Raw genomic sequence first — 26,687 nt, 5'->3', positions numbered from 1 at the left:
TTAACGCTAGGTGGTATACGATTCATTCCAAAATTCGCATTTAACATTAGACATTTTGGTTTGTTTTGTACAGTCTTATGAAAGAACAATGCACACCTGATACGTGCAATTATTTTCATTACAAAATAATTGAATGAAATGCTTTAAGTATGAATGTAAATTGAAAAAATATTTTAAGTTTTTCAACAACTATTATCGAACTTTGGTTTATACGATAACAATAATCCTAATTCAAAAATATAACATTTTCAACACTAGATTTTCGATCAAAAATTAGCAAACACTAGATTTTCGCTCAAAAACTAGCAAAACAGAAATTTTAATCTTCAAATTTCAGTTTCACAGAATACTCAATTAATTAACTAATTATTGCATTTTTAAGATGAATTGTGTATCGTACCATGCAATATTTATTCAAAATGTAATTAAGTACTTACAATTTGAATATTAGAAATAATGTATTATCAATTTGTGAGATAATATTTAACACAATTAATTGTGTAATTTATATGGTAATAAGATTAGTATCTCTAATATTGACATGCTTTGCAACAAATCCAACTTTAACGTGAGATATTTTATAAATATGGCACAATAAGCCATCGTGTTTAAGTTGTTTTGAATAATTCAGATATTTAGCAGTAATGTTTTTTATAAATTTATTTAATCAAAATATATTTTAATTCATGATTTTTCGATTAAAAATGAAAAGGTAAAAACGTAACCTTATGTAATTATATACATTTTAGTTTATTGATTCTAAATTGCTGAATTATTTATTATTACCCGTATTATTGTAACTTCAAGTCAAGTTTTTTGTATATTCTTTTCCGCTTGGTCTATTGTGCCAAAAAAGATGTGTTTTTTCAAACTAATATTTCGGCATGCCGAATCTATTACATAAAATTAAGTAGTATTGAAAATCAGAATACTTATATTCGTTTTTATATTAATTTTTATTTATTTCATTTATTATTTTATTTTTATTTATATTTAGACATAAATTTATATAAAAGAAACTTAAATATATTCAATCAACAAAAATAAAAACAAAAATATCAGATATATTCTTCAATACCACCTCATTTAAATCAGGAAAATATTATAATTTTTCATATTAAGTACTTAATTATTTATTTATTTTTTTTATTGTAATTGAATACTTATTTAATTTTAATTTGCATAATTTATTTTTTTTTGTAAAGGCTAAAAATATTAAACCAAATTAAATTAAATTAAATCATAACAATGATTAATTGAAATATTTGCAAAAAAAAACAACAAAGTGAAATAAAATTTTAATTATAAAGGTATTTTATATTAAAATAAAATAAAATTGAGAAAAAAAAAATAATTAATAAAAGTGTTTTAAAAAAATTTTGAAATATCAAATTACCGAATTGGTGTTATTTATTTGTCATGGTCACATTATATTGGTGATCTAATTTCTAAAATAAATAAAAATTATGTTTTCACCTTTTTTCATTTTAAATTCAAAATCAAATTTAAATTAATGAAATTTAAATCAAAAAAGGGTTTTTAGAAAAAAAAGGTAACAAAATAAAATTAATATAATGTGAAAATTTTAATATAAAATAATAATGAAATTAATATAATAATAAAAGAATAAAATTAAATAAAGAAATATTTATGGTGTATAAAATTAATTAAAATTAATTAAGATCAAATTTTCCAGATTTTTCTTACATCTTTTCTATTTTAGTTCTATTTTTTTTTATAACCTTTCACTTAACACACTTTATTATATTTAAGTATGAATATATATATACATATATATATATAAAAAGCAACGACATATAAATAAACTTTAAATTAAACTTAAAAAATTTAATCAAAAATCTTAAATAAATTTCTAAATTGAATATCTAAAGTAACTAAAGTGAATGTATAGAAATTTTACTTTAAAATTTTCGAATATCCTTAAGTCTTATAACTTATAACTACAAAATATATATATATAGAATGTTATATTAAATAAACAGATTTACATACGTACTAACTAAAATATATAAGAAATAATTATATATTACAAAAATACACATATATATATATATGTATATATATATTTATATATATATATATACAAACATTGTAATCTGAAAGTATGTATTACTTATTCTAAATATCATTATCATTATATTATTATTAAAAGTAAAAACAGTAAAAAAGAAAATACAAGTTACAGAGATAAACAAAATTAAAAGGAGAAAACAAAAACACAAAAAGAGAAGGATATATATATTATATGCAATATATATATATATACAAGCATACAAAAGGATATCTAATAAAAACCGAACCCGATATTAAAAGATATACAAAAAAATAAAAAAAAGGAAAACAAAAAGGATACAAGGCAAAATTTTTTTTTTTTTGGTATATATATATATATACATATTTATCTAACTCCATGTGTACATAGCAAGTACACATATATAAATATAAAATATGTATATAATATAAATAAAGTACATAACATTTAATATACGAATATAGTAAATTATAATTTAAAAATAAAAAAAAACATAACCAAAACAAAATAGCATCATATTATACTTACATATACATATACTTATGTAGTCAGCTACAAGGATTTAAAGATTCTTATATTTTCATCGTATTACATTCTACTACTTATACATATATATACTTACTATCAGAGATATTCGTACATATTTATATATTTTGATAATATATAAATAAATAAATAAATAACAATACATAATAACATATATATATAGAAACATATATATATATATTTTATAAGGAAAAACGAATGAAATGTAAGTATAAATACTTATTATATAAAACATATATTATTATATAATCTTATATAGAATAAAGTGAAAAAAAAAATACAAAAAAAAAAAACAAGTAAATATTAAAATTAATGTTTTGAGATAAGCACATTATATACTATTCTCACTTTTATTGTTATGACTTAATATATTTACTTAAGATGAGAAAAAAATTTATTTACTTAGATAATATTAATATATAAAGATAAAATATTTTAGGCTTGCCTTTGTGCTTGTCTTTTGAATGGGAATGACTCTGTATTTTAAAAAATTTAGTTTGCTTATTATGACTATTGAAATTAATACTGCTTTATAAGAGTTGTACTATTGAAACGTGGCATTTGATTCGGTTTGGGCCTTCAATTTTTTTCAAATGCCTAAGAAATAGAAATTTATTAGTTTATTGAAGGAAAAATAGTGTTATACATAAGTACAAACTTATAAAGAAAATTAAATCTGTATGTAATGAGTTTTCTTAATATCTTCTAAAATCTAAACAATGTAGCATAATGATGAAAATTTAAATAAAAGAAATTTTAAAAAAATGGAAAATTAAAATTTCAAATTTTTTCAATTCTAAAATCATGTGATGATGTTCGTATTATGAATTTGTAAAATAGACCTTGTTCTGAAATTTAAAAATCTTTTTTAATCATAGCTTTATTTATACACAAATGAAGTATTTTAAAAAATGCAAGAAACAAAAAAAAATCTGATGTGGTCAGCAAATAATCGACCGCAATGTGTATTATCTAGTTAAGTGAAAATGTTACAGAATATTATAAAAATGTCTGTTAAATACTTCTTTCCAATTTTTAGGACATTAGTAAGCTTATAGTTAACATACCTAGAAAAATGTAAATTTGGCTTTTAGTAGAATTTCGCTTTGTGCTACCTGAATTCTCTGAAATGCTCACCAGTTAGTTTCGGTAACAACCAGAACTCAAATATCAAATTTCAAGAAATTCCATCAATTCGCTCTGTAGATATGGTGAAAAATGTAAAATCGGCCCGCAGAACAGTTTTCAAGCCCTGATCTTTCTAAAAATTTATATGTTAATTGTTTTTATACGAAGAATTTAAATATTAAATTTCAATGAAATCGGTTGATTATTTCTCTTTATATACGCAAAAATGTATATTTGGCCCGTAGTAAACGTCTAGTTGCTGACGTCTGATTTCTTCCAAAAGTTAGGAGGTTTCGCGGACGGTCGATTTGAGCTTATATATGAAATTTGAAGTAAATCGGTTGTATATTTTCCTTAAAATGGTCAAAAATGTAAAACGGGCCCGCTAAAATGTGCAGTTCCCAAGGCCTGATATATCTGAAAAGCTGATCAATCCGTGCCATGGTCGAAATAAACTTACATATACAATTTCATCAAAATCGGTTCAGCCGAACTTGAGATACACTCGTGCACACACAGATCGACAGACCGACAGACCGATGGACCGACAAGTTGCTAAAAATAGTTTACTTACACTTCCCTACTATGGAGAAGTGCATTCCCACCGAAAACTCGATATGCAAAATTTGTTGCCATCACATAACCTACCTATTGTATACACAATACGGTCGGTAAAAATTGGAATTGATTTATGAATATTGACTCCACTTACTTGCATAATATATCTAAAGATCTGCTTGCAAACCCATAAATCTTTTTGTGATGGTATATAAGAGCATACTTAAAATTAGTTACATTTAACTAACTATTAATAACCCTGTTATATTAAATTTACTTTGAAGGGCTGTATTCAATAGTTATTCCTTTGGTACAAACATTATGTTACTTGTTGCTTAAAATTAAGTTTAATTAGCTGTTTTTTACAAAATTTGAAATCTAGTGAAATTAGTATGCGAATATATTTGGTCTTCGAATTGAAATTTGATTTTGGTGGGTTTCTAATTATTTATTTAGTTCATTTCATTGTCTATACTTTATGTAACTTTCGTGGAAATTCGTTAATATTTAATTTCTAATAGAACATTGATAATACGATGATTTAAGGAAAAGTGGTAAAAGTGACCGAACAATAAAACATTCACCTTAAGAAAATAGCAACAGCATTAAAAAACTATGAAAAATATTCAGCAATGTTTAAGATATTTGTGCGGAAGGGAACAATTGAATATGACGTGGACGGACGGACGTACTCATTCTTTTACGAATTTTTTTATCGTTAAATCTGAAAATGTCCCAAAATTTATAAAAACAAACAATTTTTCTTTTTGGCATAATTTTTATATTTACTTATATTAAAACGATTTTGAATTTTTAAAGGATATTTTAGAAAAGAAGAAAAAAAAAAACAACAATAAGAAAAAGTAATTTTAGTCATTTTTCTTTTGAAAGGTTTTTTTTGGGTAAATTTTATGTTGTAATTTTTGTCTTTCAATTGTGTAGTAAAGATCCAAGTAAATCGATTTTAAATGAATTAAAAGTGAAAAATTTATTTTGGGTTTGTGTAAGAATTTTGTGAAAACTTACGACATGAAAGAAAGTATGGTAATTTATTAGGGGATCTTAGTTGAAATTTTTATTGAATCTGGGACTTACTAAAAAATCTTTTGTTTAAAGTAAAGAAAAATATATTTTTTAAATTAATTTTGTTTCATTTGATTTCAAATTTCGGTAAGCTTTTGACTATTTGTTTTATTTTATTCTGATTAACCTTAATATCCTAAATATACAGGGTGTTTCACATGTTCTCAAACAAATGATTATGTAGGTAAATAGAGTATAAATTAAATTAATCATTAGTAAGAACTTGTTTTGCGATTTATAGCTAAACTGAATTATTTTAAAAAATAAGTGTTACTTCAATACTAGATACTTAGTAATTATCTTACTTATTAAGTTACTGACTAAAACCAGAGCTTAGATTCAATTAATTATACTTAGGAACAAAAATTTAGAGTCGGCAATATGCAAGACGAGTGTCTAATGACTAATTTATACTCTAAGTTAAACGGCTGTCAAGTTATTAGTGTTTATTTATTAGTGAAGGCTATTAAATCTGAAATATTTGGAATATTATAATTAGAGAAATATTAAAGCTATTTATCTGCTGGAATAAATCGACTAACTTCCCGTGGAACTTCAAGTACTTCTTTCATTTTCATTTTGTATGAGAATTGTTGTTGACTTTTCGGTGTTTTATTTACTGGATAACATATCACTTTTCAATATAAGAAAGTAGCTAGTTTTTCATTAATAAGTAATTATACAATTCTTTTGACTTCAAGAGCAATTCATTTAACACTTAGGTTGTATATGCCTTAATAGGTTTACTCAATCTAAACCTTTGCACGTGCCACTAATAACAGTTGTTATCGTAAATTTAGCATTTCGTAATATCGTAAATAACTTGAATTCTTTAAATTTAATATTCTTTCTAAACTGCAAATAATTCCACAATCTTTCATCGCATTTCTAATTATTTGCCAAATGAACGTTTGGTTATGACTCGTAGTTTAACATAGAACTTATGTTCTCATGATGTTAGATTCAAGTAAGCACATCTGATTTTCATATGCTTTAATATTCTTTATCAAAAAATATTGCATAGCTACCTACACTTACACTCACACTTAATTTTTTCTGATATTTTATTTTTGTTCATAAATATTTAAATATTTACCTTACTAACCCAATTTCAAATTTCGTTAACTATTGATATTATTAGTATTAAGTTCAAGTGTATAAAATCAAAAAAAAACAAAAAAACTAAAATTTTCAGCAATATTTTGTTGACCCCTGCTAGATTGTAATTTAATACATATTTAATCATATATAATTAGTTAATACTATGCTATTAAAACACAATATTTTTGTACGTATGCGTGTTTAAATAAGAGACAAGTAAAATATATTTAAACATAATATATATTTGAGGCACAATAAATGTGTAATTACTTATTTGCTATTTAAATAATTATGTATGTGTGTGCAACAAATCAATGTCAATATTTTCAAATAAATTTATTGGAAAATATGATTAATTGGGTATTTATTTATATATAAACGTACAATTATGCCGTTCAAATGATAGAGTAGAATTTCATTCAATGGCACACGTATTAGTCACATAATCAGTTTATCTTATACATTTCCATGTGCTTATAGAAAGATTTTGTTTACTTCGTGCGTTTTTCGATGAGGAGACGGTCAAATATATTCTGTGTGGCTGTTCCGCTCTGGCTGTCAAAACAAAAACTACAGATGCTTTGAGCGGCGTTTTCTCAGTGTTTGGAAGCTCTCGTCCAACTCCTTGAGAGATACCTCCGGTTATTTACTTGGAACTGGGATAGTTTGTTTGGGATATGAGATATATTACAATAAACGATGGTTGGTTGGGGGCAACTTGAAAAAACCTTGAAATTTTGCCTTTTAGTTACGCTTTCTTGTCTTCGACTCCTATATTTCCACTCTATTATCCCGAATCCCTGATAGTAACTTCTTGATTCCGATTCGGGCTGTAAAGGTAATTTTGCAAGAATGTATTTTTTAATAACATGAAATTCTTTAATTAGCCCTCTTACGTATTCAAGCACTTACGTATATATATTCGGTTTCGTACTTAATATTTGAAATCGAATTTCTATAAAGACAAAACTCCAAAAATAATATTTAAGAGATTTCACCAAATTATATTTAAAGCTTGAACACACACATTTGTCCTTATAAAAATTTTTTAGTTACAAAGAAATGATGAATTGTTTTTAATAACCAAAAATTATGAACTTTTAAATTGAAAAGTACTGAAAATTGATATTTCCTAAACCGAATATTTATATATATATATATATATATATAATATATATACATAAAACTAAGTAGATACTTATTTTTACATCAGAATAATTTAGAAAACTTTGAAAACTTGTCATAATTTTTTAAAAGTAAATAGAAAACCTTAAGGGGTTAATATTTCTAATGCAAAAAAAAAAACAAGAAAAACTTTTTTGCCTTTAAGAAAGCCACTCTTATTCTCTATATAGTAAATTTATTATAAAATGGATTTCTACTTATAGAATATAAAGGATCTACATTGTAAAAGAAAGTTCAAAGGATATAATTTTGTTATTATTGAAATTTTTGATATTAAAATTCAAAATAAATTTGAGTACATTAGGAAGGACATCTAATTATTTGTTAATGTGTATGTATGTATATTATGTACGGCTGGGTAAGTGCAGAGAATTTATATTTCAGATTTGTTGTTCTCTTTACTTATACTTACACATACATGTACATACTTAATTCTTAAATTTTTTGAGAAAACTTTCAAAAATTTTATTAACTAAATTAATTTCGCAAAATTGTTTTTTTATTATTTGTTTTTCAGAATTTCTAAAATTTAAATTTACATTACTTAAACGGTAAGGTTTCAAGGAAATAATTTGAATGAAAAATTCAATGCAAATATTTGTTGATTTTAATTTTTGCAATTGAATAAGTAAATAATTAAGAGTTTATTGAAATTAAATTAAAAAACTTGAAAACGTGTTTGTTACGAGTATATACGGTTCTTGGAACCTAATCCATTCGGTAATGTTTAATTTTAATTTCAAATTGCATTAATCTTGCTACAAATTTTACATTTACCTACAAATTAGGCACTTAATCAATGAGAATGCTTGTAATTTAAAAACTTTCTTGGGACAATTCGAACATATGTGCCCTTTTGCCTTTAATTTAAAGAAATGAAAACAAGGAGCAATAAAGTTGGGTCGAATCAATGGTTTGTAAATTAGCACTTTTCCTTTTGGAAATACAAGGGAGAGAGGTGGCAAAAAATATTTTCCAACAAAATGAAATATTTATTAATATCTAAAAGCTGCTAAAATTTCAGACTTTTCCAACTTACGGTCTAGAAGAAAAACGATATCTAAAATTAGAAAAAAAAAATAAATTTTAGATAGGGTATGCGACGGTAGAAGAAGCTAGCCATTACTTTTCTGCGTTTTGCAGAATTTCAAAAATTTTTCTTGTTTTGCTAATATAATTACTTGAAATGTGGCATTTTTAGGACTTTGAGGGGCTATAACTTTTAGAGAGGGCAAATAGATTGAAATTTTCTTCTACAGAAGTAAGTTTCTAGTAAATAAATATGTTCGTGTGAATTTCAGCTTTCTATCTTCAAAGAAGTAGAAGTTTTGAAAAGATGTTCACGGATGGGTGGACGAACGGATGAACAGACAGAATGGAATTGCTAAGGGTTTTTTTTCAAACTTTTTTTTCGGAAAAATCTAAAAAGCGATTTCTAGGCCTCATCAAAATTTAAAAAATTGTATTGTATTTTTAAAAGTTGTGACTTTTGATTGTTTTCTTAACTAAAAATCAAGAATTTTTATCATTTTCCAAATTTCAAAAATTTACTGAAAAAACGCTTGAAAAATTGTAAAATTTTAGAATTTTAAATTTCTTAGTTATAACTAGGAAATTAAAATTAATTGCCATGATAATCTTATAGCACACTTACATACGCATACTTAAATCATACTTACATACGTTTACGCTTACATATACGAGTATGTAAGTATTATAAAGTTGCATGATACACATGAACACGTTAGAAAAGCATTTTTCATTTTATTTTCATTTTCTCTTCTCTTTTTGTTGGCAGCCAAGACTACCACCAACTAAGAAATTTAGTTCATATTCCAATCTCAACTAATTAATCTTAAAAAAAAAATAAGAACAAAAATATGGATAACAAAAAATATCAACAAATGATTTATAAATGTAAAATTGAAATTAAGTAAAAAGAACATGAAACCGAAATTTTCTAACATTAGAACAGAAAAAATTTTAACAAATTTTTAACATTACAAAAATTCACAAAAACACTCACATTTACCTTGTAAAGCACCTAAAATTTAATGTGAAAACACAAAAATTAAAACATTAAGAAAAAGGAGAGACGCTGCCAAAATAGGGGAAGAAAACAATTTTCATTTTTTTCTTTTTTTTTTCTGAAAAAAAATTTACTATAATTTTCATCGGAAAATTCTAAATTCAAAAGCTTTAACTGTACGCAGAAAGAATTTCCTTTTTATTTCATTGAATAAGCATAACCATTTTAAGGATATTGTGGGTGTATGGTGTATGTGAATGTAAATGGCGTATGGGTATTTACATTGAAAAAATTTTATTGAGCGTGAAATTCTTTTCACTCTCTTTTCAAAGTAGTGCGATAAATTTTTTTCCTTTTTCTTTTGCAAATGTGATAAAAAAAAAGTTTTATTTCACTTGATAATTTTTTTTTCTTTTCGGGGTTTTTGTATTTTATTTTTTTAGATTTTTCGATTAGAGCCTGGGTTGGTTTCTTTAATTATGATAGTGATTATTTTTTATTACTTTTGAACATTTTTCTTACTTTTTATTATGACTGTAACCAAATTAATATTCGTAAAAATCTTCTTTTAACAATCAGCAAAAAACGAAAAATTAATTTTCATATTTTACACACTTTTAAATTTTAAAAATTAAATTTTGTGTTTTTAGAACAATTTCAAGGATTGTTTCAAAAATTCTTGAAAATAATTTCACCATTTCAAAATAAATATAATTTTAAAAAATTGAATATTTTACATGCAATTAACAGAATACTTGCGAAATCAGCCTGTAGTCGTCTCCTGTTTTCTACTTTTGTTTTGTTCCCTTATTTTAAATTTTGCATGAAATAATTCAGGCATATTCTTAGCTCTAAATGAGATGTAAATTTGAACTAGAGAACATGACATGAGAACTATTCGGGTCCGGAATTTTGCCGCAATAACAAATGACATTAGCGTCATTCGAAAATTGCCAAATTTGTTTTTGGTCACGGTCGAATACCGCCAATAGACTAAACTGAAAGAATTATTTCTAAGATTATACTCCCATATTTTGATAGCCGCATCACTAAGGGTGATGGGACATTGTTAAGGAATACTTATTTTGATTTTCAGTAAGTATAGAATTTCGAATTTCGAAATTAATTTTATTCAGAAAATTAATTTTTTTTATTTTTAATAATAACTCTTCAGGTTAAGTAATGAGACTAACAAAATATGGGTGAATTATTTTAAAAGCTTGTTGATCAATAATATAAAATGGAAAGTATTTACTGCAGCACCATTTCAAGAAAAAAGTGGGAATAGTAGCACTTAATTGGTAAATGTTTCTTGTCAGAATAACAATTTTCCGTTAACGGTGTTTTAAAATACTTTAATCAGCAGTTCGTTCATATTAACAAAAACATAGTTAATTATGTTTAAAAATAAATTATAAAGAGTTAAAATTATATAATATTAAAGAGGTTAGTCGCACTAATTAAATGATGCGCAGTGCATACTTATATGTCGCATACAACTTGCTTAGCCATATACTTAGTTGTTGCAATTATTCAATCATTATTTTAATTTTATTTAAGTAAATTACATTAAAATTAAATAGAAGTTAAGAAGCAATATCACAGGTTTAAATGCATTCTGGGTTATTGTTGTTAGTGAACGGGCTTTATGAAATTTTTAGGCTGCAATGAGAAGTTTTTGATTTCATGAGTCGTTTTGAACTTATAAAAGCGTAAAAATAAAAACAAATCAATGTTAAGTTTTATTACTCGTAGTTATTGCAATTGTTGTAAATTAATTTGTCTAATTTTAGATTTGTCTAATTTTAAGATTTATAAGGAATTTCTTCATTTCATATAAGTACTTACAATTTTAAAAGCTATACAATCCAAAAAAATAAAAACATTACCAGATTAGCAATTTATTCGAAGATACTCACTGCGTTTCTAGGTAAACCATTTTCAAGATTTTACTATACTTAAACAATTTTTAGTAATCTATATCAGTAATAAATGTCTTAAAATACGATCAAAAATATACTGTCGAACTCATTGTTTTATTGATAAACTCATATTGCAGTCACTTTTTCAATTACACACTAAAATTGTAAATAAATTTTAATTGAATTTGACTGAATTTAATTTTCAAATAAATCTAAGAGAGAAATATGATGTACTTATAAAAGCAAGTATCTAGCTACCTTGACTTTTGTTGTAATTAATGATCTTTTAAAATTCAATAAAAAACTTTTAAATTACTACAATCTACGAATGTCTATCTATCACTAATTGAAATAAATTGAAATTTCTATGACAAAATTTTTAATTAGCGATTGGAGTAAAAGTATAGTAAAAGAGAGAAAAACATAAATTTAGAATAAATCATTTTTTTTTTTTGTTCTTCTTTCTTATCAGTAAACATTCTCCCCTTCGATTTGTTTCAAAATGTCATTATTGTTGTTATACTTATTCATTTATCTCGAATATAGAGTGTGAGTGACATCTGTCAAGTTGTACAGATTATTTTAAAACCTGTGAATAGAAATTTTTGTGTTTTTCTTTATCTTTTTTTTTACCTTTTATATTTAGCATTAAAGCTACCTAAGCATGTCGACGCAATTTAATTTTTATTCGTGCTCCCATTTTCCTCATGATTTAAAATGATGAAAATGATTTTTATTTTATCTTATTTTCGAATAAAGGCATGAGATATCAAAAAAAAATGTTTAATAGAATTTTGGGATATAAGGAATGAGGTACAGGAAATTAGAATACAAGTAAGACATTTTTATTTTTTTATATTTTTTTTTGGAAAATATTAATTTAACATTTTAATTTTAATAATAAAATTTAAGGTTTATTATTATATCAAAAATTTTTGAAAAATTGAAAAGGACATTTTAAAATAATTGAATAGCGTTCTGCGTTTTTTTTAATGGAATTTAAAACCCCAAATCATTTCGGAATAATTCGGAGAATCTTGTTTGTTTTTAAAGTTAAAGGAATTTTTTTTTAAAATATAAAAAATAATTTCAACAATTTTTAGAAAACTCTTATTCATAATAAGTTTTTCTCACAACCAGAAATGTGTTAAAATTATATTATTTTTGCATTCTTCCCATGTTATTCGAACTAAAAGTAAATTCTCATTAAAAAGTTAGGTGGTTCTCCTTATGATTTTAAATCGCTTAACAGACGGATTGTCATTTCACTTATAAAATTAAATAATTTACACTTACTCTACGTGATTAGACATGCGTAATGTAATTATTCATAGTTCCATATAGTTTTATAATTGGGAGTCAAATATTTTAACAATTGCAAATATAGTGAGAGGAAGAGGAGCGAACAAACTAGCTATGATCGGTAATATTTGCACCGCCCTCATAAATTATTTTCAAATTTGAAAAATTAGTTTATTATTTTCCATTTACTGTTATTAGCTCAATTGAGCCATTGATATTTACTGTTATCAGCTCAATTGAGCCATTGATATTAACTGTTATCAGCTCAATTGAGCCATTGAGCCAATAACAGTAAATAGGAATTTTCTATAACATACTCTTGCAGTAAAATTAAGAAATTCAATTCAAAATTTAATATATTTTTGTGCTTCAAAATTGAAATTACATAAGTATTTGTTTTTATAAATACACACATGCTTTAGATAAGAAAAATAATAATTTTCAAACTTTTGTATAAATAATGTCAACTGCTAACTTTGATTTAATTTGCATTTTGTTGTTTTAATATAACCTCAAATACATTAACTAAAAATTCATTTGAAATTTAAATTTGTAAATTAAACGATAACTTAATAGTTAAATAAAATACCAAATAGATACTCGTATAAATTAAGTACTTAATTAAGTTTGTTAATTTAAGCAAAAAATTTTCATTTTAAAATTCTTGGTTCTTCATGTAAAAGGAATAGATCTTGTTGTTCGTTTTAATTAGTTTTAAGTAAGATAATTTCGTATTACTACCACTTTTTTAATAAAAATTTTAAATATAAATGCAAATTAAATAACTACTTTAATTTATAATTTAATTAGAGTCTAAAATTATAAAATTTGTAACTAAATTTCTTTGTTATACTATATTCATATTTTTATATTCAGTAACATCAGTAACAGAGAATAGCTGGAAATGAAAATTTGTATTTTGAACCGGGAAAAAATCTGATAATATTTTGATGAACTATAAAATGCAAATATGTAGTTAAATATGTAATATATATATATAGTAAATATTTACAAATGTTAATATATTTCTGTTGTGTTTACAAATTTAATTCGTTGATAACAGAGACGCATAGATAGCGCTTTAGTTTATGCAAATCAAAAATATAAATAATCTGATAAACAAATTAATAACCATGTTATTGAAAACAATACAGTAAGCTTCGTATAAATTATACCGTTAACATTTACATTATTTATTATAATGTATTTTAACTTGGTGGTTTTAAGTACTTTTTCAAAAAAAAATGGAAATGCTTATTATTATCCGCCTGTCCGTTCTTGTATGTATTAAGAAAACTTGTACACCTTTTAAGATAGAAAGTTGAGGTTGTGTATGCAAATCAATTCTTACATGAGATTTATTTCTCTAATAAAAAAATTGCTCATCTTCTTCCTCCTCTAAAAGTTATAATCCCTCAGAATTCTAAAAGTACCATTTTTTAACTAATTATTATTCGAAAACACAAACATTTTTAAAATTCTCCACACGCAGAAAAGTAGTGACTGATTTCTTTTATTGCGATATATTTTAAGTTGTCAAACATCAAAATTACAAAGTTACCCTTGAAATTCACCGGCATCTTAACACCATTTTTTGTTTCAAATTTTTGGTACCATTTTTTTCTAGGCGGTATGTTGTAAAAATCTGTAATTTTAGCATCTTATCTTAATTGAGAAATAATTTTTTTTGAAGAACATTTTTTCCTACCTTCATTCCCTTTCGAAGTCCGTAAAATTTAAATGCTTTAATTTCCGAAATGCTTTATATTTCCGCAAGTACAAACTTTTACAAATTTCTATAAAAGCAATAAAATAATGGAAAAAGTCATGCTGTAACAAAATATGATTGTTGATTTTAACTCACTTCCTTAGCATGTTTTTTTTTTTCTCTTGCTCATTCCTCTTAAACGTATGCAATCATTTTGATATATTTCCTTCAGTCTATGAATGATAGTAATTCAAATATTTTTGAATGTTTTTAAAAGCTTTCATTTGTTCAACAGGAAAAGTGCTACTTTACAAACCATTGGTTTGAACCAACTTAATTAAGAGTTGCTTCTGTAGTTAGTATTCTAAACATAAAATTTAAAATTTAATTTTTTACTATAAATTTCCAATTTCTAATAACATTCACATACCTTATTTTCCAAATATTCCAGATAAAAACCAGAATTTCCCAAAAATTAAAACCAAAATGCTTAAAACATTAAAAATTAAATTGAAATTTTTAAAAAATAAATATTTGGACTAAATCCGACAATTTACCACAAAAATATTTAATAAAATATTGTTTGCCTCTGTTTTTCATTATCTTCATTTTCAGAATAAAATTATTTGTATGTAAATATGTGTACTGTAGCCAGCTTGCATATTTATTAAAACACCGTCATTCTAAAATTTATTAGATTACGAAAATTTAAGAAAAATTACGCCACCTTTTAAAAGAAATAAACATCGACAACAACAACAATAAGAAAAAAAACACAAAAATGAAAAATAATGTTTTCAAATCAAATGTCATTAACTTTCTTCCCCCCTCTTTATATTTTTCAACTAAATTTTCATTAAAAATTTAGAAAACAACAAAAAAGAATTATCGAAATTCTATTTTTGAATTTACAATAAGATGTTGTTTTAAATTTTTGATGTTTTTGAAATAAAAATTGATTGTCACTTTTTAAGTTTTTTCTACTGAAAACCAAAATTTGATAAATGTTGTCATAAATTCTCATGATGGTATCCTATTTCGGCATTGACGGCAAAATATATCACATATGTCATATAAATAAATATTTTAATTTCTATTGAAAAGTGCTTAATCGCACCCCAATACCTAGACTTACATTCTATATAAAAGTACTTAAATGATCTAGTGTCTATAAGTAATTAAGAAATTGTCGGAAAATCAAATTTAAAGTGAGTGGTTTTTAAAACTAATACTTAAGGAATATTATCGAAGATTTTTTATGTTCAATTATTAAAAATGTAAAATTATCAACAATTCAATATTCTGTACTAATTTACTTGCAGCCCGATGGTAATTTTATATCATAGTAGAAAATCGGAAACGAAAACAATCAAACAAATATTAAGTACTTAAATAAGAAACAAAATCTTTAAAAGATAAATTCTAAAGATAAAAATGGAAAATTAAAATGTAATTTTAATTAAAAATTATAATTAATTTTTATTTAAAATTACATTTTAATATTAAAGAGTTAGCGACTCTTGTTCCCAAAAAATTTTTAATTTTCCTTTAATTTTAATTTTTTTTCTTGAAAATTAACACCATAGAGAAAACATGAAAATTTCAATTTTTAGCAAAATAAGTGAATTTATGCCAAAAAAAAAATCGAATGTGGTCAGCCCATAATCGTCCACAACGTATACATTGCCAAGTGTAGTGAAAAAGTTGAAGAAGGTTATAAAAATTCCTAAAAGTCAAAAGTTCAGTTAGTTTCAGTCACAACCTAAACTAATGGTCAAAAGTGTAAATTCCGCATCCCAGTCAGGTTTTTACGGTTTCTGATCTTTTCAAAAAATTTATAGATTCATTTTTTTAACACCATGAATTTAAATATTAAACTTCAAGGATATTAGTCGATCATTTTTTTTAACATACGTGAAAATGTAAAATTGGTCCTCAAAAAAGTCTAGTTCTTCAAATCTTATATATTCCAAAAATTGATCGATTCGTTCCATAACCGAAATAAACTTATTTATAAAATTCGTTTTAGTTTCACCAAATTCGGTTCAACCGAACTTGAGAATCACGCGTGCACATAAAGACCGACACTCCAACAGACCGAGATTTTTCTAAAAACAGTTTATTCACGTTTTCACTACTGTCGAGAAGTGTGTTCCTACCGAAAACTCGACATGCGAAATTTGGTGCCATTACATTACCTCGCTTATTGTGTGCAATACGGTCGGTAAAAAGTAGAAAAAAGCAAAAAATTATCCTCCAACGTGATTTTCAATTTTAATAGTTTCTAATTATTGGTTTAGATAAATAAAAAGTATTTTTTTTTTGCCATTAATTTTAAATAACAATTTGTCACGTATTCGGTGTTAAAATCTAACCTTAATGTGTTTCATATTACGCTAAAAATATTGTTTACTTTTTTACGAGGCACTAAATATTGCAGAATTAAAAATAAATAATTAGTTGATTATTTGTTTAAAAATATATCTAAAATATTTATGCTTTAGATGTGCACAAATATTAACCATAGTTAATAAGTTTTCTAGTAGAAGCCAAAAAAAAATGTTTAATAAAGACGCTAGTATTTATGCTTAGAATAAGTAATTGAAAATTATTTTGTTGCTATTAATATTTTTATGCGAATTTCTCTTTTGAAATATTTATTAGTTGTCACGAGTTAGATGAATTTTAAATTCATTACTTTACATCCATTACAACAAACTACCAATTATATGAATTATTCGCGCCCTTCAAATATGGGTTGCTCTTAAATCAAGCTTAGTTTAGTATTATTAACAACTGTTCTTGGTTATAATTCTGGCGTAGCAGAAAACCATAAGTGAAACTAAGTAAAAAATTTTTTGCCCTGTATGGTTTGGATGATTAGTTTTGACAAGTTTCCGGAAAACTAATATTTTTTGGAATACTTTTCGTTACACCTTTCTTTGTATGAAAATAATTTTAGTTATAAAAGTTAGCATTGAATTTAATCACAAGAAATTTTGTTTTGGTTTTATTACCATTTTTCTTATAGCAATTAGTGTACTCTTTCTGTATGTAAAAATGGAATGTATTTCAAAACAGGGTTTGTCAACAAAGTTTCGTACATTTCAAGGCATCTTAAAATCATTTGAAAGTTGTCATTGCGGAAGAACATGTGGAAATACCCCACCGAAATAGTTTCAAATATGATAATTAGGAAACTTGTTTAATTCTTGAGAGAGCATTTGAATTGCTCCTTTATAAGTTTCCTTCTCACTTTCCATTCTTAAATACAATACTTAGAAATAAAACTTTGAAAAAAACTACTGAAGAAGTAGGTCCTTTTCGTTTACTTAATATATTTTTATTTTCGTCTATTATAAGAGAAAATACTCCTTTTTGGGCTTATCTAACTGAAATCTTAAAAATAATTTTTTGCATAATTATAGTTGGTCTTTAATAATTAAAAATTTTACTTTTGTAGATTTATTGATTAAATTTATAAATTAAATATGTATATACAAAAATGTAACCAATAGCAACAAACTATTATTTCTATACTATGATTTTTTTCAAACTTAGAATAATTTTGCAGCACATAAACAAAATTTTAACAAAACTTTAGAACCTTAGACATGCTATACTTAATGTTCCAACATACTTTTTTTATCCAAACATCTTATTTTGGCGAATTTTAAAGTTTTGACTTGTCGAAGATATTTGGTATTAATTCTAAAATAGCACTGATTAATTAAAATACCCAATATTTTCTTGAATATTGAAACATGTTTTCAGACTTTGGGGAATTAACCCTATGAAAATTTTTCAATTTAAAATTTATTTTGATTCTTCTTTCATAATTTAATTCAGTACCCTTTTAAATGGCAATTAGGAAGCTCTGTATCGATTGATTTTCTATAAATTTTAGGAAATTTATTTTTAATAAAATATATTTTGAATGCAAATTTCCTTCTTTTAACAATGACAAGTATAATGAGAGTTGCTCTCTCCAGCAAGTGATAGCCTTATACTTACCAGGGCAGTGCTTAGATCATAAAAATAATATAATTAACAATATTATATAATTATTCAAAATTATTGATTTAAAATAAAATTTATCAAAAAACAAAACATTTTAAAATGCAAATATTTACAAATTTACACAAGAAACAAGAATAAAAAAAAAATAATGACTAGTCTTGTGTTTTTGTTTGCAAAATAAAACATTTATTTCCTATTCCCTTTATTCACGATTTTACAAAGACCTTATAGTCATCATCGTAGTAAATACAATAGCAGTAATAATATAGCACGTTATTTTATTTATTCCTCATTATTATAGTAATTATAATTCAAAAAATAAAAGGAAATTTATTTGAAATAAAAGCGAGGGAGAAAAAGTATCAGCATAAATGGAAAATTTAAAAAACAAAATGGACATCAAATACCGCAATTAACTGGAATAGGAAAAAGGAAATAGAAAATTAGAAAGGTAAATAGACGGTGAAAAACAAAAAAAAAATAAAATTTTCTTATTCTTTCAAAATTATTTTCCCAATTATGCGTTGTCCAGTTTTAATGAGCTTCTTTGAATTAGAAAAAAAAAGTAGGCTTTTAAAAATTTGAATTTTCCACGCATACAACTGAAATTGCCGCCTTATAAGAGTCCAAAATCAAATACGAATGTGGTGACTTACAAATCTTATGCTGTTTTGAAGTTCTTGCAATTTCTCTTGATTTTAAATTGAAAAATTTTAACAATTCAAAATTTTAATTTGAAATTAAAGCTAAGTGGAAAGTTTACAATTCTTAATGAAACCCAAAATAAAAATCTAATTACAAATAGAAATATTCAACGAAATTCGCAACACATTCTTACATAACTGCAGTCGTCTTCACTTTAAATAGAATTGATAAACTATATTTAAAATCAAGTTCAAGGGTATAATTATAGATACAAAATACAAAACATATGTGGAAAAGTACAAATAAATAAACCAGATTATTTTTTGTTATTATTAACAAAATCGATATCGCATGTCACGCAAATTTTTCAATCAGTGCACTAAAAATAAATTTGTTTGCTTTTGTTCTCGTCGAGCCCCCGAACCATGTGAATTTTGTACTTATATGTATTTCATTTTTATTTCTTACTTGTTATAACTTCAAAAATTAAGATTCTAAATAGCAGACCGTTTAGTCAGTTTCAAGGCTTATAAATATAGGCAATGCGGTTTTCCAGATTGTTGCTTTCTTACGAGTATATTATAAAATTATTGAAAATATTTCAAAATAATTTCAACTCAAAATAAATTCAGGAGCCTTACTATGGTTTTCATTTAACGATTTTCGTATTCGGAAAAATCAACCTGACTATAGGTGCAGTAGTTATGGCACCGGTCCTTTAACAGAAGGATCTCGGGTTCAAAGCCCCGGTCAGGTCACTATAGAAATTATACTTTTATATTTTTTTATTTTCAATACTTTTGAAAATAACAAATTAGTTTACAAGTAATTTTCATATATTCATAATTAATTTGATATTAAAAACCAAGAAAATAAGCAATAAATATTAATAAGCTTAATAAGCTTATATATTATAATTAAATATAAAAAAAAAACTACGGCAGAACTAATCACATATCTAGTTAAAACTCTATGACGCAATGAAACTGGGGTATGACATAGTCTATGGTGTCATGCTCTGGCCCTATGGAAAAGGAACAAAATAAAAACTTTTCGATTTCTGGAAACACAAAAATGGTTCATGAAAATCGAATTACATAGTAAGACTCCAGGACTATTTTGATCGTAATTTCATTAATTATTGTGCTACTTACATATTTTAGATTTAACTAGTGAATTGCTGCCGATAAAATAATCTTTTAATAAAAATAAAGTTAAAATTTTTTAGTACATTTGCCCAAAATTCTCATCGACATTAATTTCTTTCAAATCAAAAAGTAAAAATCACAAAAATTTGTTTAATCAATTCAACAATCGAAATTGTAACACCCAATCATTTTGTAACTTAATTGCATTTTGTATTTTAAACGCTTTTAAATCAACATCAATTTGTTATATTCCCTTCTATTGCTCAATAAACGGTAAAAACGATTGCATGAAAAAATAGTTATAAAATAACATCGTTGTTGCAATATTGTCTGCAATTTAAAGAAAGAATTGTTATTAAAAATTAAAATAACAATAAAAAAATACGATTTCAAAACGAATTAGAAATAATTTTTGATTCGTACATAATTTATGACAATTATATTATTCTATGTTATATTGCCATTGAAATTTTTGACATTGACAGTTTCTTTTACATTATAGAAATCATCTTAATTGTTAATCAATAATTTTTAAGTATTTCAAAGTCTCAGTTTTTAATTGCTAAGAGGACCCGAAGCAAAACATATCATAATATAGTTAAGTGGCATATTATAGAAAAGGTCTTGCAAAGTTCTTGGGTAACTGTATTGTTCGTATGGATCTGCAACCATTATGGAAGAAAAATATTTATAGATTAGATTTCCTAGAGGTTTTTTCTTCAAAGTTTTTTCAAAAATTCAAAGTTTGATTATCATTAATATTCTTTGTACAATAGCCATTTTGAGCACCGTAAATTTAATATTAAAAATCGGTTACATTGTAATTTGCAAAATTTTTTAATTTTGTAACAATTCCAAACGACATAGCTTACTTATTTGTATGATTCTTGTATGTAAACAGTAAACGTTACTTTAAAACTTAAATGATTTCCGACACACCAAACAACCTCTCTCAATAGCATGCATCACATACATAAAAAGCTGCGAAAACAAACGCGTTGAATTTGTAACAATGATGAATAAATAATTGCGTCATGAATAGCTATTAAATATTGTTTGAGTTTTCTTTCTTTGTGTCTCCATAGAAATTAGAATAAGAAATTTTTTGATTTTGTAATCTAATTGCTTACTAATTTTATTTAATTTGAACAAAATTCAAATGAGTTACAAAGCTTTCTTTTCAAACAAAAAACCTCCTTGTGCTTCACATCTTTTTCATGTCCTTTTTATCGTTTTATATATGCGACATAAAAAATTTTTCCTTTTCATTTTACATTGATTTTGTTTTTCATATCCACATATTCCTTCTTTTAAATTTCATTTAAATAAATGACACATTAGAATTGAAGTACGCCAAAACATTCCTGTCTTGTATCTGTACATATTATGCACCTACATATCTATAAATGTATATTTATTATACAATAGAAGCAAATATACATACCCCAATTCATACACATTAGTACCTATGCATGTGATATTACAATGGCAATTATTCAATTGTTGTTTTAATTTGTTTTATCGTTCATTCTTCATTATTCTAACAAACTTGATTTCAACAAAAATATTTACCGTATTTCTAGAAATAACGTTTCTATAAAATAAACGTTTAAATTTATTTATGTATCATTCGTTCGATACATACTTACACAAAATCAAAATAGTGGTGCCGAGTTATTTTATATTGTTTAGTATAGAATTGGTATTCTTTATGGAAGTTAATAAATTCGTTCCTTGCTTTTATTAAAAAAATGCCTTACAAAAATTGAGATCAAAAACTAAATTTCAAGTCATCATTATAGACGAATGGTGAAAAGACGATGAGTCGCTGTTTTTACTGATCACAATATTCGCTGATTTTATGAACACAGAAGCGGGAACAAAAATGTTGCATGTGCGATGCTACGTTATTTTAATATGGCTATTATAACATGACAACATCGTAAATAAGAACATTAAGTAAATGTATTCTTATCTCTTCTAGACTAATTGTAACTTTTACCCATTTATCTGAACGAAATATAGAAATTCCAATATTTGGTTTTTGTCAATCGTATTGTAGAAATAAAGAAAAACGATAAGTAATTTCTAAGATTAAGTACCTATCATTTTCTACAATTTATTTTTAACGAGGGTTTGATTGGCTGACTAGTTTATTAAATAAATGTACTTTTCATGTTATGAACAATCATGGGCATTAAACTGGGGAAGTTTCATGAAACAGCGAAATATTTCGCTAAAATTCGAAAGTGTATAATTCGATAAAGTCATTGATGAAGGATTTGTGAAATCGAATCTAAAATTTATAATTTCATAAAGTGAATGTAAATACGTGCTACCAAATTTATAATACAATAATCACATGAAAAGAGTGGAATACTTTCATTACATTATCATCTGTTTAGCAAAATAAAGCATAAAAATTAACGAAATAATGCATTTTTTTTTGACGGTTAATCAAGTAATTGAGCTAAATTTTTTCAATAGAATATTTCAATTTTTATTTATAAGTAACGACAAAATAATTTTGTAATATTTCAGAAAATTCATTTTACTACTTCTTTGTAGATTGGAACGGTAACGCATCAATAAAAAAAATCCCACATTTTTAAAATATAGGGAAGAAGAAAATATAGATAAAACATTTAAGTATGCTATCACATTTACTCATCCTGATTGTCTTTAAAATATATGTATATATATGTATATATATATTCTATTATCGTACCTATCATTTTAATGTCCTTTGCAAATTTTATATAAAATTGAAATTTTTTTGCATTTATGTCACGTTCATTTTAAAATGAAAATTGCGCGCATTCCCTTTTGCTTTTCGCCTTATCTTTTACTTTTTCCCTATGTGAAATAAAAATATTTACTTATTTTGTTTTATTGTTTTTACATTTTACATTATTTTTGTTGTTATCTTTAAAATACAAGTAAAAAGAGGGTCCACTTTACTTTTAAAAAGTCATCAGAGAAAAGTGTGATGTACAAAATAAATGTAAGTAAGAATGAGTAAATGAAAATTTATTTTAATTTTAGGAACGTCACTGTGTTATTGTTGTTGGGGATTCCTCCTAAAAGAAATGACAAGATGAACTTTATTAAGAGTAAAAATTTTAATATCTTTTGTCAGAAATATTTTTAAATTTCGAGATAAATAAGATGCGTAAGCCCAATATTACTTAAGTTGTGCATCAAAATGTTAAAAAATATGACAAAACTGTTTAAGCTTGGAAAAAAAATTATGAATAAATTTATTACAAGATTGAATAAAATTTAAAGTTTACAATAAGCAATTTTTAAAATCGCAAGAATTAGTTTTAACAGAGTAATCAAGAACTGTCAAAAATAAGCATTAAATTGTCATATTCATGAAGGAAGAAATATGCTCAAGGATTTCTAAGAATGCTATTTCCTAATAAAACGTTATCTTAGTAAGAACTCAGCTTGTTTGCGAATAAATATATTTACATATTTCTGATGCGATTGAATTAATAACGCCAAGAAGCAAGCGCCTTCATTAGGGAAATAGAATGAAAGTATAGGGAAATATGGAATAATTCTGAAATATGGTTCCGTACTTAAAAAAAATTTGAAAGCAGAACATAAATCTTTTACATTTTTTTTAAGTCTAATTGGTTTAACATTTTTGAGAAACCATGGTGCTTTAATTCATATTTCAAATTTACGCTTGATCGTTTTGAATTTCCATAATAAATTTAATTGAAATTTGGTGGATCTAATGGTGGTTTGAGTCTTAGTTCTTTAACTAATTTCGAATGTTAATTTTCACCTAAAAATCTTGTTCGTCATCTGGATTCGTATCAAGAATCCCTTTGAATTGAAAACGAAAATGTTTTCACAATTACCTACTTTGTTTTGTTCAAAAATTTAAGATACTATTTTGTCAAGTCATAGAAAAAATTGTAGGAAGCCGAAAGTTGAGTGTTACGGTTACGGTATTTTATTTTTAGAAATGTTAGGAAGTTATGTAAAATTCATTCGGTATTTGCTTTAGAACGTGACAAATTGAGTTGATATAGGGGATAACACTCCGGGTCCCTTATTTTTGAGAAAAAATAAGAGAATTAACTGTGAATTTGCATATTGATACAAAACAATATACGTAGCCTAGTATACCTGAATTTCAGTAATAATATTTTACTACCCAATTCAGCAATTAGCACTTATATTGAGTGAATTATGTAGAGTAATTTATTATCACTGCAATTCTGATGCCAGGTATAGCGAATTAATAGAGAAAATAATTCAGCAACTTTTATTTAATTTTTATCAAAAAATTTTCAGTTTTTTCAATTTTAAATTTAATTAGGTGGACACAAAACGGAAGTCTAGTAAATAATTTTTTTTTTAAATGCAAATGACTCATCCGGTTATTTTGTATTCGAAAAGGACAAACTTTTTAGAAATAAGTAAGCAACTACCGTATTTTTTCATATTGTAGATTAAGTACAACAAAAAATACAAAAATAAAATCCCAATGCATTCTGCATTTGAAATTTGTCAAAACAAAGTGAAAATGCAAAAAAACAAAAAACGGCAAAAGTAAATTTTATTTTTTTTATTTTGTCAAATAAAAATTCAGGACAGCTTTTTTGACTTATATTTTAAGTGCCTCACATTTTTATTCATCTAAAGTTATTTGATAAATAATGAATAACTAAAAAAATGAAAAAAAAAAACTTTTCCTTACAATTTGATGTCCTTTGAGTGGACAACGTTGCAATATGTTTTGAGTTCAGTTGGAATAATTTTTTTTGTACTCAAACAAGTAAAGTCTTGAATTCAATTTATTATTTTTTAAATCCTTTCTACTGATGTAGATTGGATTATTAATATTAGTAAACACAAGGACAGAACAAAAGGAAACAAAAACAAACAAACAAACAAACAGTATGATAATTACAAAACTTTATCGCATTTCGAGAGAAACAGAACAAAAAATAAAAGAGAAACTATCAATGTATTAAAATTTTTTTTTTTAGAATGTGAAAATTAAAAAAGTTTTCAAAAGTTAATTTCCGTTACTTTGGTTAGCGTTGTTAGAACTTTAATTAATTTTCGAGGTAACTAACATTTATTTATTTACTTTGTTGTTTGTTTGAATGCTGAACTTTAAGAAAAATAAAAAACGGAATTGTGGTTAAAATTTCAACTGGTAATAAAGTTGGGTCAAACCAATAGTTTGTATTGTAGCACTTTTCCCTCCAACAAGTGAAAATACTGCTTTTAAATACAGTCTATGTGTACCTATCACATTAAAATTATTTTCATTAATTTTCTTTAACTATTTCTAACTATTTCTGGGATTGCATATATTTAGGATGAACGATTTATGCAGTCTTTGAAATAAAGCAAAAATTAGTTTAAAGTGGGGTTAACAAAATGCTTGATTTTAAGGGTTAATTGTGTGAATTAAGAAAAATAATTATGTTTTTTAATCTCATGGAAATTACCGTTAGCTCTCAGCGTTTATACAAATTTGAAAAAGCTTGTGGTTTCGGAAATAAAGGATGCCAAATATTCAAATTTTACAAATTTTGAGAGCTGATAACTTGAGAGGGGTTGGAGATGATAAAAAATTTTGTACTAACGAAATAAATTGTTTATGAATATCTAAAAGCTGCTAAACCTTAGAGAGTCCTGTAACGTACGGTGTAGAAGAAACAGTTTCAAACTTTGGGAAAAACGGGTTTTAAGTAAAACGGTAAATTTTAACGACCATTGTGTTGTTTTAAAGTTCAGAAATGGTATACCCCAATAGAAGAAGCCAGCCACTATTTTTCTGCTTTTACAAAATTTGAAAAATGGACGTCCGTTAAGAGTCAAACTAATAAGCACTTTTTTTCAAAATTTTTTTTGGAAAAGTTCTAAAAAGTACAAATGAAATAAAATTTTGTTGATTTTTTAAATTTTTCCCTTTATTTTTTTCGGGAATGCTATAGTTAATCAACTTCTACCAACTTAAGTTTTAAAACGAGTTCTTTTTTTTTCCCCAAAACTTTAAAAAAGAAAAATGTGAATTGAGAAAAAAATTTTTCATATCCGTTTTAATTATTTTGCAATTTAGAACTTAAAGTAACAGGAAGCTTAATTTTTAAATAGATATGCAATTATTTTAGTAGTGTTTCAATGAGAATACTTAGTTGAGAAAAGGCGGGTCGTCGGTGGCATACGCATTTAGATTAAGAGATTTTGTAAAGCATTTTCGGTTCTTGAAACCTGCTTGGAT

General features: G+C 24.9%; 1 protein-coding gene across 4 annotated transcripts in view; it reads left to right on the top strand.

The window, feature by feature from the left end:
- Positions 1–2,075: 2,075 nt before the first annotated feature.
- The window catches only part of LOC129618725 (diacylglycerol lipase-alpha), a 246,629-nt gene continuing 222,017 nt past the window's right edge, over positions 2,076–26,687 (top strand). The window contains exon 1 of one of the 4 annotated variants that reach the window (XM_055533673.1): positions 2,076–2,804. The gene's annotated coding sequence lies outside the window, so the exon portion shown is untranslated. Of the gene's footprint in view, positions 2,805–18,967; positions 19,087–26,687 lie in introns of those variants that run through there. The other 3 variants (XM_055533675.1, XM_055533676.1, XM_055533674.1) reach the window with 3 other exon arrangements.

Source organism: Condylostylus longicornis, unplaced genomic scaffold, assembly GCF_029603195.1.
Source record: "Condylostylus longicornis isolate FDR11 unplaced genomic scaffold, ASM2960319v2 ptg000010l, whole genome shotgun sequence".
NCBI lineage: Eukaryota > Metazoa > Arthropoda > Insecta > Diptera > Dolichopodidae > Condylostylus > Condylostylus longicornis.
The sequence above is the reverse complement of the archived record's forward strand: the minus strand, read 5'-3'. Positions and strand labels throughout refer to the sequence as shown.